Source organism: Canis lupus, chromosome 35 (genome assembly GCF_011100685.1).
Source record: "Canis lupus familiaris isolate Mischka breed German Shepherd chromosome 35, alternate assembly UU_Cfam_GSD_1.0, whole genome shotgun sequence".
Taxonomy (NCBI): Eukaryota; Metazoa; Chordata; class Mammalia; order Carnivora; family Canidae; genus Canis; species Canis lupus.
In genome coordinates, this window is record NC_049256.1 from 9,175,768 (window position 1) to 9,196,371 (window position 20,604).

Below are 20,604 nucleotides of genomic sequence, written 5' to 3' on the forward strand. Positions count from 1 at the left end.
ATTCACAAAGCTCACGGTAACGTATGTTTTGTTCTCACGGCTGCGCTCACACGCTTAGACGAGGCCACTGCGAGGGAGATGGTATGACATGATGTTGGTGACAGCACAACTGTCATCCTGCTAGAGGGGACAGTATTGTGATCTCAATGGAAAAGAAAAGTGAGGCTTTCATCTGTGAGCTCGGAGCCCTTTGACTGCAATCATCTCCACCCGTGAGCAGGGCCGGGAGTGGAAATGACTATGAGCCGCCGAATCCAGTTGACATCATCTTGCCACCCACCAGTCTTACGAATGTGACAGCCCAGAAGATGGCACCGGGCTGGAAGGAACACAACGCCAACTAAGTCAACAAGTTGTGTGTGTTTGAGAGGAGATATTTTCATGGAAGTTGTTTTCTTCTATTTTCTGTTTTGGTTTGGCAGCTGCCACCGCTCTGACACGATGAGCGCGACAACAGCCACGAACGTCCCCAGAGCCGTGGCCAACAGCTCCCTCGCGTGGAATGACAAGAGCCTAGAGGCCTTTTCCATAGAGCGTCCACAACATGGGGCTCCGGAGGCTGACGTTTCAGCGGGTGTAGACACTGTCCTGCTGTTAGTACTGCTAGTTTCCCACCTATAACGCTGGTCCCCGGACTTTCCACTTAGGCTGCCACAGCTGGTACCTGCCCCACGCACCCTGAAGTCGTCCCGGGTCCCCAAGAGAGCATTTCCTGCCTGCTGATTTGGCAGCTGCTCTCATGCATTTGCTGGAATGCTCGGCCCATGTGGACTATGCCCGAATTCTCTGCCGTTACAGGACACATCCCTTCTTCTCAATACCTGGCGAAGCTTCTACCTGCAGCACCCCTGGCACCGTCATTCTGGATACGGTAAATCCACCACCATAATCATAATCATAAAAATGGAAATAAGCAAAAGGAAGTGATTTCAAGGGAACGAATGGCACTAAAGCTATAAGGCATTTTATTTATTTTATTTATTTATGATAGGCACACAGTGAGAGAGAGAGAGGCAGAGACACAGGCAGAGGGAGAAGCAGGCTCCATACACCAGGAGCCCGACGTGGGATTCGATCCCGGTTCTCCAGGATCGCGCCCTGGGCCAAAAGCAGGCTCTAAACCACTGCACCACCCAGGGATCCCACTATAAGGCGTTTAAATCACAAGTCTCTCATTTGCTCACTCTCAGGGCTTGGTGTAGCCCACTTAGGCTTCAGTGGAAAACTTGGCTTTAATCGTGTTTTATTTATTTATTTATTTTTAAAGATTTATTTATTTACTTTTTATGATAGACATAGAGAGAGGAGAGAGGCAGAGACAGGCAGAGGGAGAAGCAGGCTCCATGCAGGGAGCCCAACGTGGGACTTGATCCCGGGACTCCAGGATCACACCCTGGGCCAAAGGCTGGCACTAAACCTATGAGCCACCAGGGATCCCCTTTAATCGTGTTTTAATCATCAGTTTCTTTCTTCACTATCTACTACTCTTTCGGTGGCTTTACAACCAATGTGCTTGGGTGTCTATCACCAAAACTGTGAGGCTGCAAGCTTATCTTTTCAGGGACAGCTGGAACTCGTGCACCTGGGTGAGATGGCCCCTGGGTAACAGGAGGACCCCTGACTCCTGATCACCAGAACTGTGAACGACCGGGTCAGGAGTCCCCAGTGTTTACACTTTCTATATGTCTCCTAACTCTGGGGGGTGGCCCGGGAACACAGACTCCCCAGGGCCTCCCAGAGCTTGCAGAAATGCGTTGTCAGCAACGCGACCTGTTACTTAGAAAGAGAAAAGGAATTGAGTTTTCAAAATTTGAAACTGTCTCCTCTCTCAGCGTCCCCCAGTCTAGACCCATCGTCCTCCTCCTGGAGTCTGGGACTCTCACGGGTCTTTGCCTTCTGATTATAGTCCTGCGACAGCATTGATTTTGATGTAATTTATATTAAATTTCAGTGCAAATGCATTCCTCATGAAAATGCAAATTCCTTGGGAACAACAATCATCTCTCTCTTTTTTTTTTTTTTAAGATTTTATTTATTTATTCGAGAGAGAGAGAGAGAGAGAGGCAGAGACACAGGCAGAGGGAGAAGCAGGCTCCATGCAGGGAGCCCGATGTGGGACTCGATCCTGGGTTTCCAGGATCAGGCCCTGGGCTGAAGGCAGCACTGAGCCACCCAGGGATCCCTCATCTCTTGTTTTGAGGGTTTTTTTGAGGGAGGAGGGGCAGAGGGAAAGGGAGAGAGAGAATCTTGAGCAGGCTCCATACCCAGGGCAGAGCCCCTTGAGGGGCTCCATCTCACAACCTTGAGATCATGACCTGAGCTGAAATCAAGAGTCAATGGCTTAACCAACTGAGCCACCTGGTCGCCCCAACAATCACCTCTTATTAATCTTGATAATTCCCCTGAAAGTACCAATTTAGTAAACGTTGTTGTTTAGAATTATGCCTTGAATAAAGCTACCAGACCTGAGGCACCTGGATTTCTCCTGACTAAATCTCTAGAAAGCGAGCCACTAGACTATTGGTTTTATTCGTGAATTTGATATACATATTCAGATACACCAATTCCTTATAGGAAAACTTCAGAGTCACGCTATATCAGAATTTTTTTAGCTTTTCACAAGACAAAATGACTCACGTATGATGTATGTTCTCAGTGTGTACATTTACAAAAAGTGTAAGAAAAGGAATAAAGACTAACCTCAGTCCAGGTTCTATTTTATCATCGAATAAGTTTGCTGAAAACTTCTCTTAAAACATTTTGTCTTCAAAGTTTTTGGATTTCAGAATAATGAAGGACCACTGACCTATATTCAAAGCGAAAAACAAATGAATTACTTCTTTTACGTTAAATTTCTATAACTGATAAAATATTCCTTTAAAAAAATGCCATAGTCTTATTTCTATACTCTCAGGTTTTAAAATTTTACAAGTAATCTACTAATACACGTTCTCTACTTAAAAATGCCAATAATAGAGATGAAGCAAAAGATGGAAGTGATTCCCCTTCTCATCTCAGTTTTCCTTTCACAGGACTCCCTGGCCTTCAGGAAGCCCCTCAGGCACACACACCGAAGCACAGGGCACCACCTTATCTTTATGAAACCCTCTTGCAACATGCCCTCGTTTCCATCTTTTCCCTTGACCCTTTCTTGCCATATTTTTGGTCATACATAAGCAATGCTGTATCGACCGCACACATGTCTAGAGGTGAGAAAAATCAGGATGAAAGACATTAAGATAATTGCTGTGTGTGACAAAGAGCCTACGAGTAGAAATGATGGTACTACAACCCAAATGTCCTCCCTCTTGCTGTTCTTTGTGTTTTCTGCCATCAGATTCCACTCTCCTGTGGATTCCTAACACCATGCCTAGTGTCAGAGGTCATTGTGCAGAGACATGCTTTCAGCTAAAAGGGGGGAGGGTCTCCTTCGATTAAGGGAGGCCATCTCCCAGCTTGTTGGGGGCCCCACCTCCATCCCCCCAACATCTGGGCCAGTTTAACCTGGGAGCACAGTCTTGGAAGTTCTCAGGCACTTTACCGATGGAAATTTGCCAGATTTAAATAATGTCCCATCCTCTACCGATGGCAGTGCCTTAACTGGACATTTCATTTGTTTTATAATTGCTGCTATAGTGTTACAAAGGTATGTGATTCACCAGTTTTGATCTTCTAAAATCACCTTTTTCATGATCATAGTTGTATCATGACCTTCAGCAAAGAATGTAAATTCATATGTTGTCTATTTGTCTTAAAGCCAAGTTCTAAGAAGGAATAGCCCGCCCCCTTCCCCTTCCTTCTCCCCCTCCTCCTCCTCCTTTTTTTTTTTAAGATTTATTTATTTATTTATTTATTTATTTATTTATTTATTTATTTATTTATGATAGACATAGAGAGAGAGAGAGGCAGAGACACAGGAGGAGGGAGAAGCAGGCTCCACACCGGGAGCCCGATGCGGGACTCGATCCCGGGACTCCAGGATCACGCCCTGGGCCAAAGGCAGGCACTAAACCGCTGAGCTGCTGAGCCACCCAGGGATCCCCCCTTCCTCCTTCTTCTAATGGCTTCTATGGTTTATAGTCTAAGCCTTCCCATTCCAGAAACACATTTTTCTCTGCAATACAGAAAGCCTTTCCCATTCAAGGAAGAAGTATTCCAGATATATTCTGAAACATAAAAATCTTCAAACATCAAGTCTTTGAGGCAAGCCTAGAAAGTTCTCAGGAACAAAGTGTCATCATGAGAAATGAGAGTTTCTTTTCTTTTATTTAGCATTTTATTTATTTACCTCTTCGAGAGAGAGAATGCACGAGGTGGGGAGGGGAAGGAGGAGAGATAAAGGGACCTCGAGCAGACTCCCCACTGAGCATGGAGCCCAATGCGTGGCTCCATCTCAGGACCCTGAGATTATGACTGGAGCTGAAACCGAGAGTCGGATGCTCAACCTACTGAGCCACTCATGCACCCCGGGGTGAGAGTTTACTTTATGAATCTGATATCCAATGCAGTCTATTGAAAAGAGATTAGTGCTTATTAATGAGATCTGGTATTAGTGGCTGCTCTAAACAGCACACACTATTTGGCAAGAGTGCCTAAGAACTTGTCCCATCTGCGCAAAAAGATGTTCACCACACTGTTCTTAGGGAACTCTTTCTCGTTTTCATCATCTCTGTTTTAGAATACATACAATAGTGTAGAATATTTGAATTAGATATTTGCAATCCTAGTAATCCCTTGCAATCATTTTGAGGTGTTTTTTTTTTTTAAGATTTTATTTATTGATTGATGAGAGGTGCACAGAGAGAGGCAGAGACACAGGCAGAGGGAGAAGCAGGCTCCATGCAGGGAGGCCCATGTGGGACTTGATCTCAGGGCCCCGGGATCATGACCTGAGCTGAAAGCAGATGCTCAACCACTGAGCCACCCAGGTGCCCTCATTTTGGGGTTTTTCATAATGTATCATCACTTTCCTATACAAGAGGGGTGAATTTTTAAAAACCTTTTGTTCCTCATTGAAATACATTAGCTTTTTCTTGGTGAAAAGGAGACAGGAAGGGACAGGTAGTTTCTTCAATAATAATTTTAGATAAAGACCTACTGTTTTATATAATTCATTGTATTTCAGGGAAAAGAAAGTTGTCCTAATTCTTTTATTCGATCAACTTTTATAGACCTGAAAAGGCAGATTAAATTGTGATTAAAAAAAAAAAAACTTCCCCAAATGTCATTAGTTCGTTGCTTAAATCTTCCAAAAATTGAAATTGGCTGGGTGGAATGAGTTCTATTTCCTCGCCTCTCTGATCTTTCTTCCTGCTAATCAGTGCTGACAAGGATTTCAGGGGTAGATCCAGGGAGCAGGGAGGGATGAAGGAGCAGAGGGAAAGGACTCAGAGCAGCAGCAGGGGCCCAAGAGGAACCAGACTGGGAAACAGTCAGTAGCATCAGTCAAATCTGGTGACTAAGAGGGAGAGGGGGTTGCGTGAGAGGGAGGAGAGAAGTGGGAGTCTGAAGTTTCTAGATTGCAAGCCATCCTGAGAGACCACCTGGGCTTTACTCCGGGAGATGAGGAAGAGAAGAAGGAGAGTGGTGAGGCGGGAGCTGGGGTGCTGAGAGAGGGAGGGAGGGGGCCCCTCTGGTCTGGGGGCCACCAGAACAGCAGCGCTTTCTGCTCCAAGCAGACGATCCTTAGGTCATCACAGTGTGTGGGAAGCCAGTAGTGGCCTGAGACTACATCACAAAGCCAACACCATTCCCCTCACTTCCTCTCGTCCCCTAGGCACGTTATCACCTCACATCCTCCCAAGAAAGGTGCATACAGTCCAGTAAGATACTCTGAGAGAAGAGAGGGAGAGAGAGAGACCGCATTTGCACAACTGCTATTACAGTATATTGTTATACTGTACAATTGCTCTACTTTATTATTATTATTATTTTTAAAGATTTTATTTATTTATTCATGAGAGACACAGAGAGAGAGAGAGAGGCAGAGACACAGGCAGGGGGAGAAGCAGGCTCCATGCAGGGAGCCCGACGTGGGACTCGATCCCGGGTCTCCAGGGTCATGCCCTGGGCCGAAGGCCGTGCTAAACCCCTGGGCCACTGGGGCTGCCCTACTTTATTATATTATTATTATTATTACTCAAATTATTATTATTATTATTATTATTATTATTATTATTGTCACTCTGTCACCTAGTTTATACATTGAGCTTGACCACGGGTCCGTGCGCACAGGACGACAGGGTCCGCAGGGGGCTCAGCGCGTCCCGGCTCAGGCGCCCTCTGGGCTCGGGGCACACGCGCTGCGGGGCAGAGGGAGCCACTGCTGGCCGAGCCGGGAGCACGGTGGCCGGTGTCGCGGGGCCAGCGCCGAGCGCACCCCGCCCCGCTGGCGGCCCCTGTGCCGGCTCCTGTCCCAGCCCCGCGGCCCACCAGCCTAGCGCGCCCTGAGCCTCGGGGGCCTCCAGGCCAGGCGCGGCCTCCGGCCCGTGGGCCACCAGCCAGTCGCACCCCTGCCAAGCCTCCAAGCTCAAGTGCAGCTTCCAGCGGCTCGTGGCCCCCCGATGACACCGGCTTCCCGCAGCAGCGGGACAGGCTCCGAGTCCCTGGGCGCCAGCCTCGGCCTCGCGCCCTTCCCGCCGTCGCGGCCTCCCTGGACGGGGAACCTCCTGGACACTGAAGGCTCCCAGTCCCCGGGGACGTGGCTTCTCCCTTTCCTGTCCAGCGCCCGGCCCGGCTGTGTGCTGTGTCTACAGGCCCCCCGGAAGGCCAGTGCCTCGGAGGGGACTCAGGTGTTGACTCCCTCCAGGAACATCCCCTGGTTTTCTGACCCCCTCACTCAGGCAGGCACCCCTCTGTCCTCAATTCCATCTCTCTCTTTTTTTTTTTTAATGTTATTTATTTATTCATGAGAAACACAGAGAGAGAGAGGCAGAGGCACAGGCAGAGGGAGAAGCAGGCTCCACGCAGGGAGCCCGATGCGGGACTCGATCCTGGGTCTCCAGGATCACACCTCGGGCTGAAGGCGGCGCTAACCGTTGGGCCACCGGGGCTGCCCTCAATTCCACCTCTTAACCCCTCCTGGGGAGCATCCCCCCGTCACTGTCTGGGGACTGTCCATCTCCCTCCCTATCTGGGGAGCTCGGCGATGTCAGGTTGCTTTCTTCAATTTTGTTTCCCCGAGGCCTAACCCCAATCTGGCACCCTCCTAAAGATCTGTGAATTAATGACAGAGGTGGCATTTCTTCCATTCCAGAGGAGTAAAGGGCTTTTGCGTGAGGGTGGAAAGGCTGCTTCTAGTTTACTGCTGTCCCTTTTCCTCATCAAGAGCAGCAGGGAGGGGCAGACAGGAGGCCTGCGGTCTCCCTGCCTGTGGAATATCACATGGAGAACGGGCAGGTGTTACGGGAAGGTACTACAAGGGAGAGGTGTACTCGGTGTACTCAGGGGAGAGCCAGGTTCCAGGAAGCTTGTCACCCTGACTCCATCTTATTTTATTTTATTAAGATTGTATTTATTTATTCATGAGGCATACGCACACACACAGAGGCAGAGACCCAGGCAGAGGGAGAAGCAGACTCCCCACCAGGAGCCCAATGAAGGACTCGATCCCAGGACCCTGGGGTCATGCCCTGAGCCGAAGGCAGGCGCCCAACCAGTGAGCCACCCAGGCCTCCCAACCCTGACTGAATCTTAAGTTCTATCTTCTTCCAAATACTCAAATGCTTCTTGGATGTCCTGGTTTTAATACAGGTGAGCACAAGCATCTTTTAAGGAGAGAACCTATAAGGAAAACCCACCCGAGAAGGGAGAACTGTCACAAAGAGGTAGCTTACAACACCACTGGGTATACCGAACGCATATAATCCAACCACACAGTGGGAATGTGGGGGAGAACGAAGGAGCCGAAGGAGTGACAACACACACACACACACACGCCTGCGCACACACGTGCATGCACACACAGCCACAATAATAATAAGAGGACATCATGAACAATTTGCAAATCCTATATTAAGCATTTCTGTGTAATTCGAAAACGGTTAGTAAAGATGTCTTTAAAAATAGAAGCATCCCTAAATAACTAAAGCAGCTCTAAGAGCTATTTTAAAGTTGAATGCTCAATTGCCCTTGAAAAGGGCACAATAAAGACTTTTCACAGTTAGTTACTATCATCTCTAACCAGAAATTATTTGCACGGACTTAGCATATAATCAGTGTTTGATGCATGACTAACAAATGTTCATGCTGAATATATGAGTCATGTTTTCTTTAAAAAATATTATTTCCAATATTAAAAAGAACTACATATATACACATATATGTACACACACACCCATATATATGCCATAAACAATAGTAGTAATAAATGTAAGAGAATAAAAGATATTGCTAAATACTAAATATAATCGTTAAATCTACATTACAAGTTGATACGTTTTACACCAGCCAAGTCATACCTCACTTTATGGAATACAGATCCTTTAGTGAAAGTAAATTTTTTAAAAAGTTTATTTATTTATTAATGAGAGACACACAGAGAGAGAGGCAGAGACACAGGCAGAGGGAGAAGCAGGCTCCATGCAGGGATCCCAATGCGGGACTCGATCCCAGGACCCTGGGATCACGACCTGAGCCCAAGGCAGATGCTCACCCACTGAGCCACCCAGATGCCCCCAGTGAAAGTAAATTTATGCTTATTATATCATCATTAGCTTTCCTTACAAAATTGAAGGTATATTCCAACATGTGATACAGTCAAGCAATAAAAATCACGGTAAAGGAGGAGGTAAATTTTTAAAAGTCATGCCTTTAATGGAAAACCTGTTTAAAAAGCAACATCAACATTTATAACTCAATGTGTAATATTGAGACTTAAGATATTATACCAGGAACTGTATTCCCTGGGGCCTAGCTAAATCTACAGAAGCCAGGAAAGTGTCCTACTTTTAACTAAATCTGTGATTTTATTTCCACCTCAAGGCAAAAAGTTCATTTTTTAAACCACAAGCTTATCAAAGGACATTTATAGAATGTACCATGGACGGTACAAGAAGGTTTTTCAGCCTTAAAGACGTTATTACCTTAGAAACTATTCCAGACTGACTCTACGTGCTTCTCTGAAACGTGTAGGTAGAGTAGGAAGTCAGAAAGCCCATTATGAAGGGCTTGTCAGAGACACAATAGAACTTGCCACTAGCACCCACAGCAGACCAAAGTATATATGCAACTACTTCCCCACCTTCTAAGCTAACACAGGAAATATGATATTAAATATTTCAAAGTACTTATAAGCCCACCAAAGTGCAGGTGATATTTAACTATTTTTTACAGCTGGATTCTGCACAGAAGAAAGAACCACTATTGCCAGTCAGCTCCCTTTCTGTAGAATCCATACATGAGACTTACTCAAGTATGGCTGGAGTTGAGGAGACTCAAAGAATTAGGTAGGGTTTTGTTTTGTTTTAACTTATGTGCTTAGTATTTTTGTGAGAAAATATTTTTAAAGTTTCCAATTACATTACACCATTTTCCAAAACAAAGTCACAAATATAGGACCAAATGATTCCAGAAAGTTTTAGAACAAAATCCAAAGGAATTAAGAAACTGGGAAGATTATGAGTAGGGGAGAGGTTAGAGGTCAAATTTGCCTTGATCACTTATCATCATTATCATCACCATCATCATCATCATCATCATTTTGTCTCCCTAGAGGGAATCTTTATAGTTCTCTAGTATTTAGCCAAGACTGGCATTTTCTTTTTTCTTTTTCTTTTCTTTTCTTTTTTTTTTTTTTTTTTTTAAGATTTGATTTATTTATTCATGAGAGACATAGAGAGAGAGAGAGGCAGAGGGGGAGGCAGGCTCCATGTAGGGAGCCTGATTCAGGACTTGATCCTGGGACTCTAGGATCAGGCCCTGAGCCGAAGACACTCAACCGCTGAGCCACCCAGGCGTCCCTTCTTTGGTCTTAAATAACAAATAGAATCTCCTTTTGTGTTAGGGGCATATTAGAGTTGACTTTAAAAAAAAAAGATTTTATTTATATATTTGATAGAGAGCAAGTAGGGGGGCGGGAGATGGAGGGAGAGGGAGAAGTAGGCTCCCACAGGGAGCCCCATGTAGGTCTCGATCCCAGGACCCTGAAATCATGACTTGAGCTGAAGGCAGATGCTCAACTGACTGAGACACCCAAGTACTCCTAGAGTTGATTTTTTAATGTTCTCACTATTTGACATGCACATTCTATACAATTTTTGTATTTATTTTATCAATAGTTGCCAAACACTGGCAAGGACATATAGAAGATTTAGGCAGTCTCCTCAGTGCTGATGTTGAGAGCATCCAAAACTTTCCAGGGATTTTTTTCAAGGCTGCTAGTGAATGCTATATGTCTCAAGATGCCCAGGCCCAGAAGGGTTTTAAGATCCTCAGATGCGATCTCCAAGTTCAAATATCCCCACATTATTAGACTAGACTTATTCCCTTTTCTAATTTTTCTTGATAATTCCTCAGATATGTCTTAGAGCCTGGATGTTATGGTGATAGGAGGGGGCTATGGAAAAAAAAAAGTTGCAGGGTAGGTTTGAACATACAAAAACCTTCATTTGGCATTTAAACTTACACAAACTTATTTGAATTCATTTCTTTGAACTGAAAGAAATGCATCATCTCCCCCAGTGCTATAAGTAGGTACCATGAGCCCAATAAAGTGTTCCAAGGTTTTGCCGGTCGAGTGAGTTCCTGGCAACTCAAGAGCTGCAGCTGCTGAAGGGATGGACAACCCAAGAGCAGTAACATAGTTCGCTTTGTGTACTAAATGAATGGATAATAATGGAAAAATATCAGATCATTATTATGCCCATTATGTTCTGGAAATATAGGCACCGAATGCAAAAAGAATATGCTCTTGGTATTTCTATAACAAGTTGCAAAATTATTCAAGCACTTGTTTTCAGAACTGTTGCTAAGAATTCATCCTAAGAAAATAAACTGGGAGGTTACAAAATACTTTCTTGCTTGTTGTATTTTGTTTTATTTGCTATTATAAACAACAGATGCTTCTCATTAGCACTTATTATAATAACAACATAACTATCAAAAAAAGTTCAAAATATTTAAAAATTTGATTAAGTACATCTATGGTTAAAACACCAGGCATGAGGCACCCAGGTGACACAGTCAGTGTCTCTGACTCTTGGTTTCAGCTCCAGTCCTGATCTCAGAGTCTTGAGATCAAGCCCTGTGTTGGGCTCTGTGCTCAACACGGAGTCTGCTTAAGACTCTCTGCCCCTCCCCCCCCCCCTCTCTCTCTCTCTCTCAAGTAAATAAATCTTAAAAACAAACACCATGTACCCACTCCGAATGATGCCTCAGTAGACTATTTAATGAAAAGGAAAGTAATACACAATATATTAAATCATAAACTGCCACGAAACATATGAAGAGGAAGATAACACGAATAAATGGAAAGGTATACCATGCCCATAGACTGGAAGAATTAATATTGTTCAAATGTTCATACTACCCAAAACCATCTACAGATTCAATGCAATCCCTATCAAAATATCAGTAGTGTTTTTTCACACAACTAGAAAAAATAATTTTAAAATTTGTATGGAACCACTAAACAGCCAGACCACTCTTGAGAAAGAAGAACAAACCTGGAAGTATCACAATTCCAGATTTTATGCTCTATTATTATCAAATAATATGGTACTGGCACAAAAATAGACATATAGATCAATGAAACTGAAGAGAGATCCCAGAAATACACCCACACCTATGTGGTCAATTAATCTATGACAGAGGAAGCATGAATTATTATACAATGGGGAAAAGCTACAGGCAAAAGAATGAAACTAGACTACTCTATTACATCCTACACAAAAACAAATTCAAAATGGATTAAAGACCTAAACGTGAGATTTGAAACAACAAAATTCCTAAAAGAAAACATGAGCAATAATCTCTTCAACATTGCCCTTAGCAACATATTTATCTCCTCAGGCAAGGAAAACAAAAGCGAAAATCAACTATTGGGTCTATAACAAAATAAAAGGCACAGTGAAAGAAACCAACAGCAATACCAAAAGGCAACCTAATAAATGGGAGAATATATCTGTGAATGACATATCTGATAAGGGGTTAATGTTCAAAATATATAAAGAACTTACATTACTCAACATTAAAAAAACAAACAATAGAATTTAAAAATGGGCACAGCATCTGAATAGATATTTTTATTAAAAAAAAAAATTCAGAGGGCCAACAGACACATGAAAAGATGCTCAACATCACTCATCATCTCAGGGTAATGCAAATCAAAACCACCATGAGATATCACATCACACTAGTCAGAGCAGCTAGTACCAAAAAAGACAAAAATATCAAGTGTTGGTGAAGATGTGAAGAAAAGGAAATCCTTGTGTACCGCTGATGCGAATGTAAAGCAATGCAGCCACTGTGAAACACAGTATGGAGGCTCCTCAAAAAATTTAAAATAGAACTACCATATGACCATATCTAGTATCTAATACTAGATACTTACCCAAAGAAAAGTAAAACAATGATTCAAAGATACAGGCACCCCTATGTTACTGCAGCATTATTTACAATAGGCAGGATATAGAAGCAACCCAAGTGTCCATCAATAGATAAATAAAGAAGATATGGTATATATAGATATATAATGAAATATTACTCAGCTATAAAAATACTCTCTAGCTCCATCTGTGTCATGGCAAATGGTAAGATTTCATTCTTTTTTATGGCTGAGTAATAATCTAACATATATATATATATATATATATATATATATATATATATATACCACATCTTCTTTATCCATTCATCAGTTAATGGATACTTGGGCTGTTTCCATAATTTGGCTACTATAGATAATGCTGCTATAAACACAGGGGTGCATGTACCCCTTTGGATTAGTGTTTTTGTATTCTTTGGGTGTAATCTAGTAGTGTAATTGCTGGATCATAGTTCTATTTGTAACTTTTTGAAGAACCTCCATACTGTTTTCCAGAGTGGCTGCACCACTTTGCATTCCCACCAACAGTGGGAATAAGGGTTCTCCTTTCTCCATATCCTAGCCACCACTTGTTGTTTCTTATGTTGTTGATTTTACTTGTCCCAGAATTATATTCTTAAATAGAATACTCAATTTAGATTTCTTTTTTAAAGCACCTGGAACTAATTTATATATAATAATATGTGTATATATAATGTTTATTAGAAATACAGTTTTTAAAAAAATATTAACCATTTACTTTGCAACATCAAGAGAAATAGATTTGATATTTTTAATAAGAAGGAAAAAATAAAGAGCTTACTTGTAGAACTGTGTGAGAATACTTGACTTTCATGTGACCTCATATTATTGTTTTCCTCCCTAAAAGTGTGTATATTACAAATAATCAAAACAGGGTATTAATTATATTGTAAGTTTTTGACAGCAGGAATTATTTCTTACTTGCTTTGTATTCTTAGAACCTGGTCCTAAACACATACTCTATATTGGTTAAATGAATCAGCTAGCAAATGCCTGGATATGTTTTGTACAACTTATATAATTCTCCCATATGTAGCTTTTCCATTCACATTACAAAATATTTCTCTCTAGAAATAAACTTGGAACACGGACAAACTAAGAGAATAGCATTTAGAAGGTGACTTCTATAGGCTGTTTACCATTATCCCCTATAGAACCAAGAGCATAACTGTGAAACAGAATTTTAATTAGCATTGGTTTAAGTGAATAACCAAGGATAATGTTTATGGCCTTGGGTTAGACTCTCTACCCCTGAACCAGGCAAACTGGCCTGAGAAGAATCAGGGAGGGTGTCCTTGGACCCTCTTAGTATCATGCTTCAACCCACTGAACCAACCAAATATGCTTGCCAGTGCCTCTCAGCCTGGTGTGTGTTGAGTCAATGAGATACCCTGCAGCATGTCTACCACGGAAGGCCTTTGGGGATCAAAGGTTCCTTGAATGAAAAAAAAAAAAAAAAAAGGTTCCTTGAATGAACCTTTCTTATAACCTGCCTGTGCCATTCACTGCCACGTGGTCTGGTTTCCAGCCTCCTTCTATGCACACAGGCTACTCCCTGCCTCCAGGAGAATATACCTCAGCGGAATCCACCCAGGTACAATCCTGATAAGGTTCAACGCTTCTCTCAAAGCAAGAAATTATTAACTTCTGAATTTCCCAGGCTAATTTTATCGACTAACCATCAGAAAGAAACTCTTGAGGCTGACAAGTGTTCATGTTGGTTTCTCATTGAAAACCTAGTATTTAGTAAACAATCCCAACTACAAAGTAAAGAACAGTGGCACTTTAAAACAAACTCAGATGATTAAAAAGATTACTATTGCTTTTAGGAGTTAATCGCACAATGACATATTTCCTTTCTTAAATAAACATTGACTTTTTGACATCTGGTGTTGGATCTCTTACACTTATGGATACGGCTCAGTTCCTGGATAGAGTGGAGTTAGTTACACAGAATGAGTCATAATGCCACACCTCAGTGTGCTCAACACTAGGATACTAATACAGGACTCACAATAATCTAGATTTCATCTCTGCAAGGAGTGCCATAAGAGGAAAATGGTTCTTACACATAAGAGTGGCAGGGGAACGATGGAAATTTTTCTTATATTAAATACAGATTTGGTTTGTTCACTCTGTGGGAATACTGTAGCACTAAGCGTATTAAGTGATAGCATGAAGAATAGATTTGTATGCTGAAGACCCTAACTTAACAACCAAAACTTCCACAGGTCTTACCCTCTACAGGTTATTATAGTTCAATTTCCTTTCAGATCTTACGGTCTCTCACTTTAGGGACTGAAATTCTTCAGAATTTCCTGTGATTTTTTTTTTTTCCCTAGTGTTAAGGGAAGGTAAGGTTATATAACATATAAAGTTGAATTCTAAAATAAACAGAGGTCTTAAGATATGAGGCCAGGAGTGTAAAGAGGTTGAGAATGTATACTGGGCATAACTAACAAAGACTATGACTAGTTTCACAAAATAATTGTCACAACTGTCTTTAAAGAGAAAGTTTAGTAACTACACTTTAACAGCTAGATTACAGATCTGAGAAATTTTAGGGGGAAAAAAACGAAGTTCTAATCCTCTTCCCAAACTGGAGTGGGTCTCTTTGGGGGGCCCGTGCAACTATGAACTTAGCTTTTAATTCACTCTACGATGAATACCTAATTATATGCTGAAAATGCACTCTAGGCAATGAAGATATGGCAGAGAAGAAGACAGATAAGGCCTTTGATCTTATAGGGTTTACAGTCGCCTGAAGGAGAGAGCTCATTCACAATAAAGAAATAAAAAACATAATCTTTTCAGGTAGTGCTAAATGTTATAAATATTTTATTTATATGTTATATAATGTTATAAAATATTATAAACATTACATTATAAAATGTTATAAAATATTTTATTTATTGCTATAAATAAATGAGGGAAATGTGATAAAGAGAAGGAGGAAAAAAAATAAAATAAAATAAAATAAAATAAAAAAAGAGAAGGAGGGTGGGTAGCAAAGGCATAGTCTCTGTGAGGAGGCGGCAATGAACCAAGACATGAGTGACCAGAAAGAAACAGCCTTCTGTATTTAAGGAATGGAAAGAAGAATAGAGAGGCTGTAGAGTGAGAGAAATAGAGCAATAGGTAGTGAGACCAGAGGGGCAGGAGGGGCAGACTCACACAGGACTTAATACATCCTGCTAAGGGATTGGAATTTGAACTATAAGGAGTAGCCTTTGGGAGATTTTCAAGACACAGTGATACAATTTGATTAAAGATTTTTAAAAGGGTGATGTGGCTGGGAATGGGCAAGTAAAAACCTCTGGAAATCATCTTCTTCCAAAAAAGCAAAGAGAACACTCAAAACTTGTCCACATCAACTTTTTTTCAAACTCTGGAAATTAACTAAAGGCTTGCAACAATCTGGGGAGCATTTATTAAAAAATTTTAAAAAGCCTGAATTCCAATTATAAGAACAACTTTGAGGTATTTTAACTTGCTCCGTGCCCATACTTCTCTACCAGCCTCTGAGGTAGCCTTGTAACCAACCAGTCCCACAATCTTGGCGAATATCAGAAGCCCAGCAGCCACTGGAGGGGGCACAAATCCCCACACCTAAAGACCTACCTGGAATTTCTTCGGAAAATCTCACTCAGAGAACTTGTCTTCATTTGATCTGACTCAGAGATCATTGAATATAAACAGCTTTTCCTCTGAGGGTATTCGTTGAAAAAAATTAGTGGCTATTCCTTAATATTGCAGCTGCCTGAGGCGGTAATAACAGTTGGGGATCAAAAAACAGGTTGACAAAAACACTTAAGAAAGAAAAGCTGGGGGTGCCTGGGTGGCTCATTTGGTTAAGTATCTCCTTGGGCTCAGGTCATGATCTCAGGGGATTAAGCCTCTCCTAGGATCAAGCCCTCCATTGGGCTCCCTGGTTGGCAGGGAGTCTGCTTGTCCTTCTCCCTCTGCCCCTCACCCCTGCTCACTCTCTCTTTCATGCACTCTGCTCTCTATCTCAAATAAAATCTTTAAAAGAAGAGGGAAGGAAGGAAGGAAGGAAGGAAGGAAGGAAGGAAGGAAGGAAGGAAGGAAAGAAAGAAAGAAAGAAAGAAAGAAAGAAAGAAAGAAAGAAAGAAAGAAGAAAGAAAGAAAGAAAGAAAGAAAGAAAGAAAGAAAGAAAGAAAGAAAGAAAGTAAAAGGAAAAAGAAGGGGGGTGGGTTTCAAAATCTCTAACAAACTCCTGGAATTCTAGAGGACTGTGTGAATATTCAGGAAAGACCTGGGAAGGCACCAGGCTCTCACCTCTGGATAATGTTGAAGCTCTGTGCAAACAGGAATTGAAGACTAAGGCAGTTGTCAACTGCCTGACCAAGTGTTGAAGGCATGTCCAACATGCACACAGAGATTCTCAGCAAAGACTGAGACACTTATTTTTCAGATGTTTTAGGCATCTAAGGAAATATTTCTCCAATAATTAGTTGACCACTAAAATAAAGGAAAAGAAACTTCAGTGATCACACACAAGAATATAGACTTTAGAAAATTAGTTCAGGAGAGTCATTAAAACAACCACCACCACCACAACAAACACCAAAAGCAAAAAACCCTGGGGAAGAGGAGAATTTCCTTTCCAGATATGTAAACTTATATTTTTTAAAATGCCTGATAATCAACAAAAATAATAAAACATAAAGAAGAAGAAGAAAGTGGCCTATATACAGGGAAAAAGGCAATCAATAGAAACTGTCCCTAAAGAAGCCTAGATATTGGATTTACCAGACAAGAACTTTAAGTCAGCTATTTTGAATATATCAAAGAAAAGAAACTAAACAAAAGTGTAAGAATGATGTCTCACTGTCTCACCAAATAGAGAATATCAATAAAGACTATAGAAAGAACCAAACAGAAATTCTGAAACTTAAAAGTACATTACATGAAAATTTTAAAGGTCTTTAGATAGTTCAACAGGATATTTGAGCAGACATAAGAAAGCATTCATGAAGTCAATTTGAGAATTCCAAAGTCAATTGAGTTCAATTGAGATTATCTAGTCTGATGAACAGAAAAAATTAAAATAAAAGAATGAAGAAAAATGACCTCAGAGACCCCTAGGACACCACCAAGTATATCTACACATGCATAATGGGAATCCAAGAATGAAAGAGGGGGGCAGAAAGAGTAATTGAAGAAATAATGGCCCCAAACTCCCCAAATTCAATGAAAGACATTAACACACACATCCAAGTTCAACAAAAAGCATGTAAGTGTTAAACGAAGTGATCCTCAATAAGATTAAGAGATGATTTCTTATCAGAAACCATGGAAGTAAGAAGGCAGTGGGATGCCATATTCAAGGCATTGAAAGAAAAAGCCAACAAAGAATTCTATATACAGCAAAACTATCATTCAAAAGAAAGAAGTTAAGACACTCTGAGATAAATGAAATGGAACTGTCACTAGCAGAACTGCTTTACAAGAAATTAATTAGAAATTAACAGTCTTTCAGGTTGAAATGAAAAGACTATAGGCAGTAACTTGAATCCACTAAAGAGAGTATCAGCAAAAGTAACTACATGGGTGAACATAAAAGACATTACAAATGTATTTTTTGCAACTCTTTTCTTCCCTCTTAACTAACTTAAAAGACAACTGAATAAAGCAACAATCATATATCTCTGAGGATGGGCATAAAATGTATAAAAGATGTCATTTACTTGAAAATAATAACCCAAAAGAGGAAACTAGGAATGGAGTTATGGAGAGACAAAGTTTTCATGTACTACTGAAATTCAATTGGTATTAATTTTAATAAAATTGTTGTGTTAAGATGTTAATTGTAATTACCAAAGCAACCGCCAAAATGAATGACTAAAATATATATATAGTAAAAGATGAGAAAAAAGATTATAAACGGTACGCTAGAAAATATCTATTTAATACAAAAAGAGGCAGTAATGGAAGAATAAAGGAACAAAAAATACATAAGACAAATTAGGAAATGGTACACCTAAATTTTATCTTATTGGTAATTACATTAAATGAATTATATGCTTCAATAAAAGTACAGCGACTGGCAGAGCAGATTAGAAATATTTTTAAAAATGACTCAACTATATGCTGTCTATAAGAGACATCCTTATTAAAATTGCAGTTGGATTTTCTGCAGAAATAGACGAGCTGGTCCTAAAATTCCTATGAAATCAGAAGGGACTGCAAATAGCCAGAACAACCTTAAAAAAGAAGCATAAAGGTAACAGACTATTAATCTCTTGATTTCAAAAATTACACAGCTACAGGGGTGTCTGGGTGGCTCAGTTGATTAAGCACCCCACTCTTGATTTCTGTTCAGATCATGATCTCAGGGTCCTCAGGAGCGAGTCGGCTTGAGGATTTCTCTCTCTCACCCTTTGAGGGAGAAAGTTCAATTGAGATTATCTAGTCTGATGGAAAGAAAAAATTAAAATAAAAGAATGAAGAAAAATGACCTCAGAGACCCCTAGGACACCATCAAGTATATCAACACATGCATAATGGGAATCCAAGAGTGAAAGAGGGGGGCAGAAAGAGCTCTCCTTTCTCTTTTTCTCTTTCAAATAAGTAAATAAATCTTTTTTAAAAATTACACAGCTACAGAAATCAAAACTGTGTGGAATTAGCCTATGGTCAGACATATAGATCGATGAAACACAACAGAGTGTCAGAAATAACCCCTTATATTTGAGGTCAGTTGATTTTTGACAAGGGTTCCAAGACAATTCAGTAGGAAAACAATAGTTTGTGCAATAAATTGTGCTAGGACAGCTGGATTTCCACATGCCAAAAAAGCAAAACAAAAAACAAAAACAAAAACGGTGAGACCCTTAACCTCACACCATATAAAATGCTTATTCAAAATGGATCAAAGACCTAAATGAGGGACGCCTGGGTGGCTCAGTGGTTGAGCATCTGCCTTTGGTTCAGGGAGTGATCCTAGAGTTCCAGGATTGAGTCCCGCATCGGGCTACCTGCATGGAGCCTGCTTCTTCCTCTGCCTATGTCTTTGCCTCTCTCTGTCTCTCAATCTGTGTCTCTCATGAATAAATGAATAAGATGTTTAAAAAAAGAAAGACCTAAATATAAGAGCTAAAATGATAAAACTCACAGAAGAAACCATAGGCGTAAATCTTCATAACCTTGAATTAAGCAATGGTTCATAGATATGACACCAAGAGCACTGGCAACAAAAGAAAAATAAATAGATAGGATTTCATCAAAATAAAAGGGTTCAAAGGACAGTATCAAGAGGGTTAAAAGCTGACACACAGAGTAAGAGAAAATATTTGCAAGTAGCATATTCGATAAGAGACCATAGCCAGAATTTATAAAGAACTCTTACAACTCAATAATAAAAAGACAAATAAGCCAACTTAAAAATGGGCAAGGGAGGGGCACCTGGGTTGCTCAGTGGTTGAGCCACAAAGGTTGAGCTCAAAGGTTGAGCCTTTGGCTCAAAGGTTGTGATCCCAGGGTCCTCGGATCAAGTCTTGCAACAGACTCCTCGCAGGGAGCCTGCTTCTCCCTCTGCCAATGTCTCTACCTCTCTCTCTGGGTCTCTTATGAATAAATAAATAAAAATAAAATCTTAAAAAAAAATGGGCAAGGGATCTGAATAGACATTTCACCAAAGGAAACATACAAATGGCCAAAAACCACATGAAAAGATGCTCAACATTATTAGTCAACAGGGAAATGCAAATCAAAACCACAGTGAGATACCACTTCATATCCACAAGAATTGCCATAAACAAAAAGTTGGATAATAAGAAGTAGTGATGGGGACATAAAAAAATCAGAAATCTCCTAAATGGTTGAAGCAAATGTAAAATGGAGCAGCTACAGTGTGGTAGTTCCTAAAATGGTTAAACACAGAGTGAGAATATGACTCAGAAATCCCACTCCTGGGTGGCTCAGCGGTTTAGCGCTGCCTTCAGCCCAGGACCTGATCCTGGGGACCTGGGATCGAGTCCTACGTCAGGTTCCCTGCATGGAGCCTGCTTCTCCCT

The 20,604-nt window shown here is 41.0% G+C and overlaps 1 protein-coding gene across 3 annotated transcripts in view; it reads right to left on the reverse strand.

The window, feature by feature from the left end:
* The window catches only part of BLOC1S5 (biogenesis of lysosomal organelles complex 1 subunit 5), a 136,153-nt gene that overhangs the window by 14,760 nt on the left and 100,789 nt on the right, over positions 1–20,604 (reverse strand). For 2 of the 3 annotated variants that reach the window (XR_005384293.1, XR_005384294.1), the window contains exon 4: positions 2,701–2,806. The gene's annotated coding sequence lies outside the window, so the exon portion shown is untranslated. Of the gene's footprint in view, positions 1–2,700; positions 2,807–20,604 lie in introns of those variants that run through there. The other variant, XR_005384296.1, reaches the window with a different exon arrangement.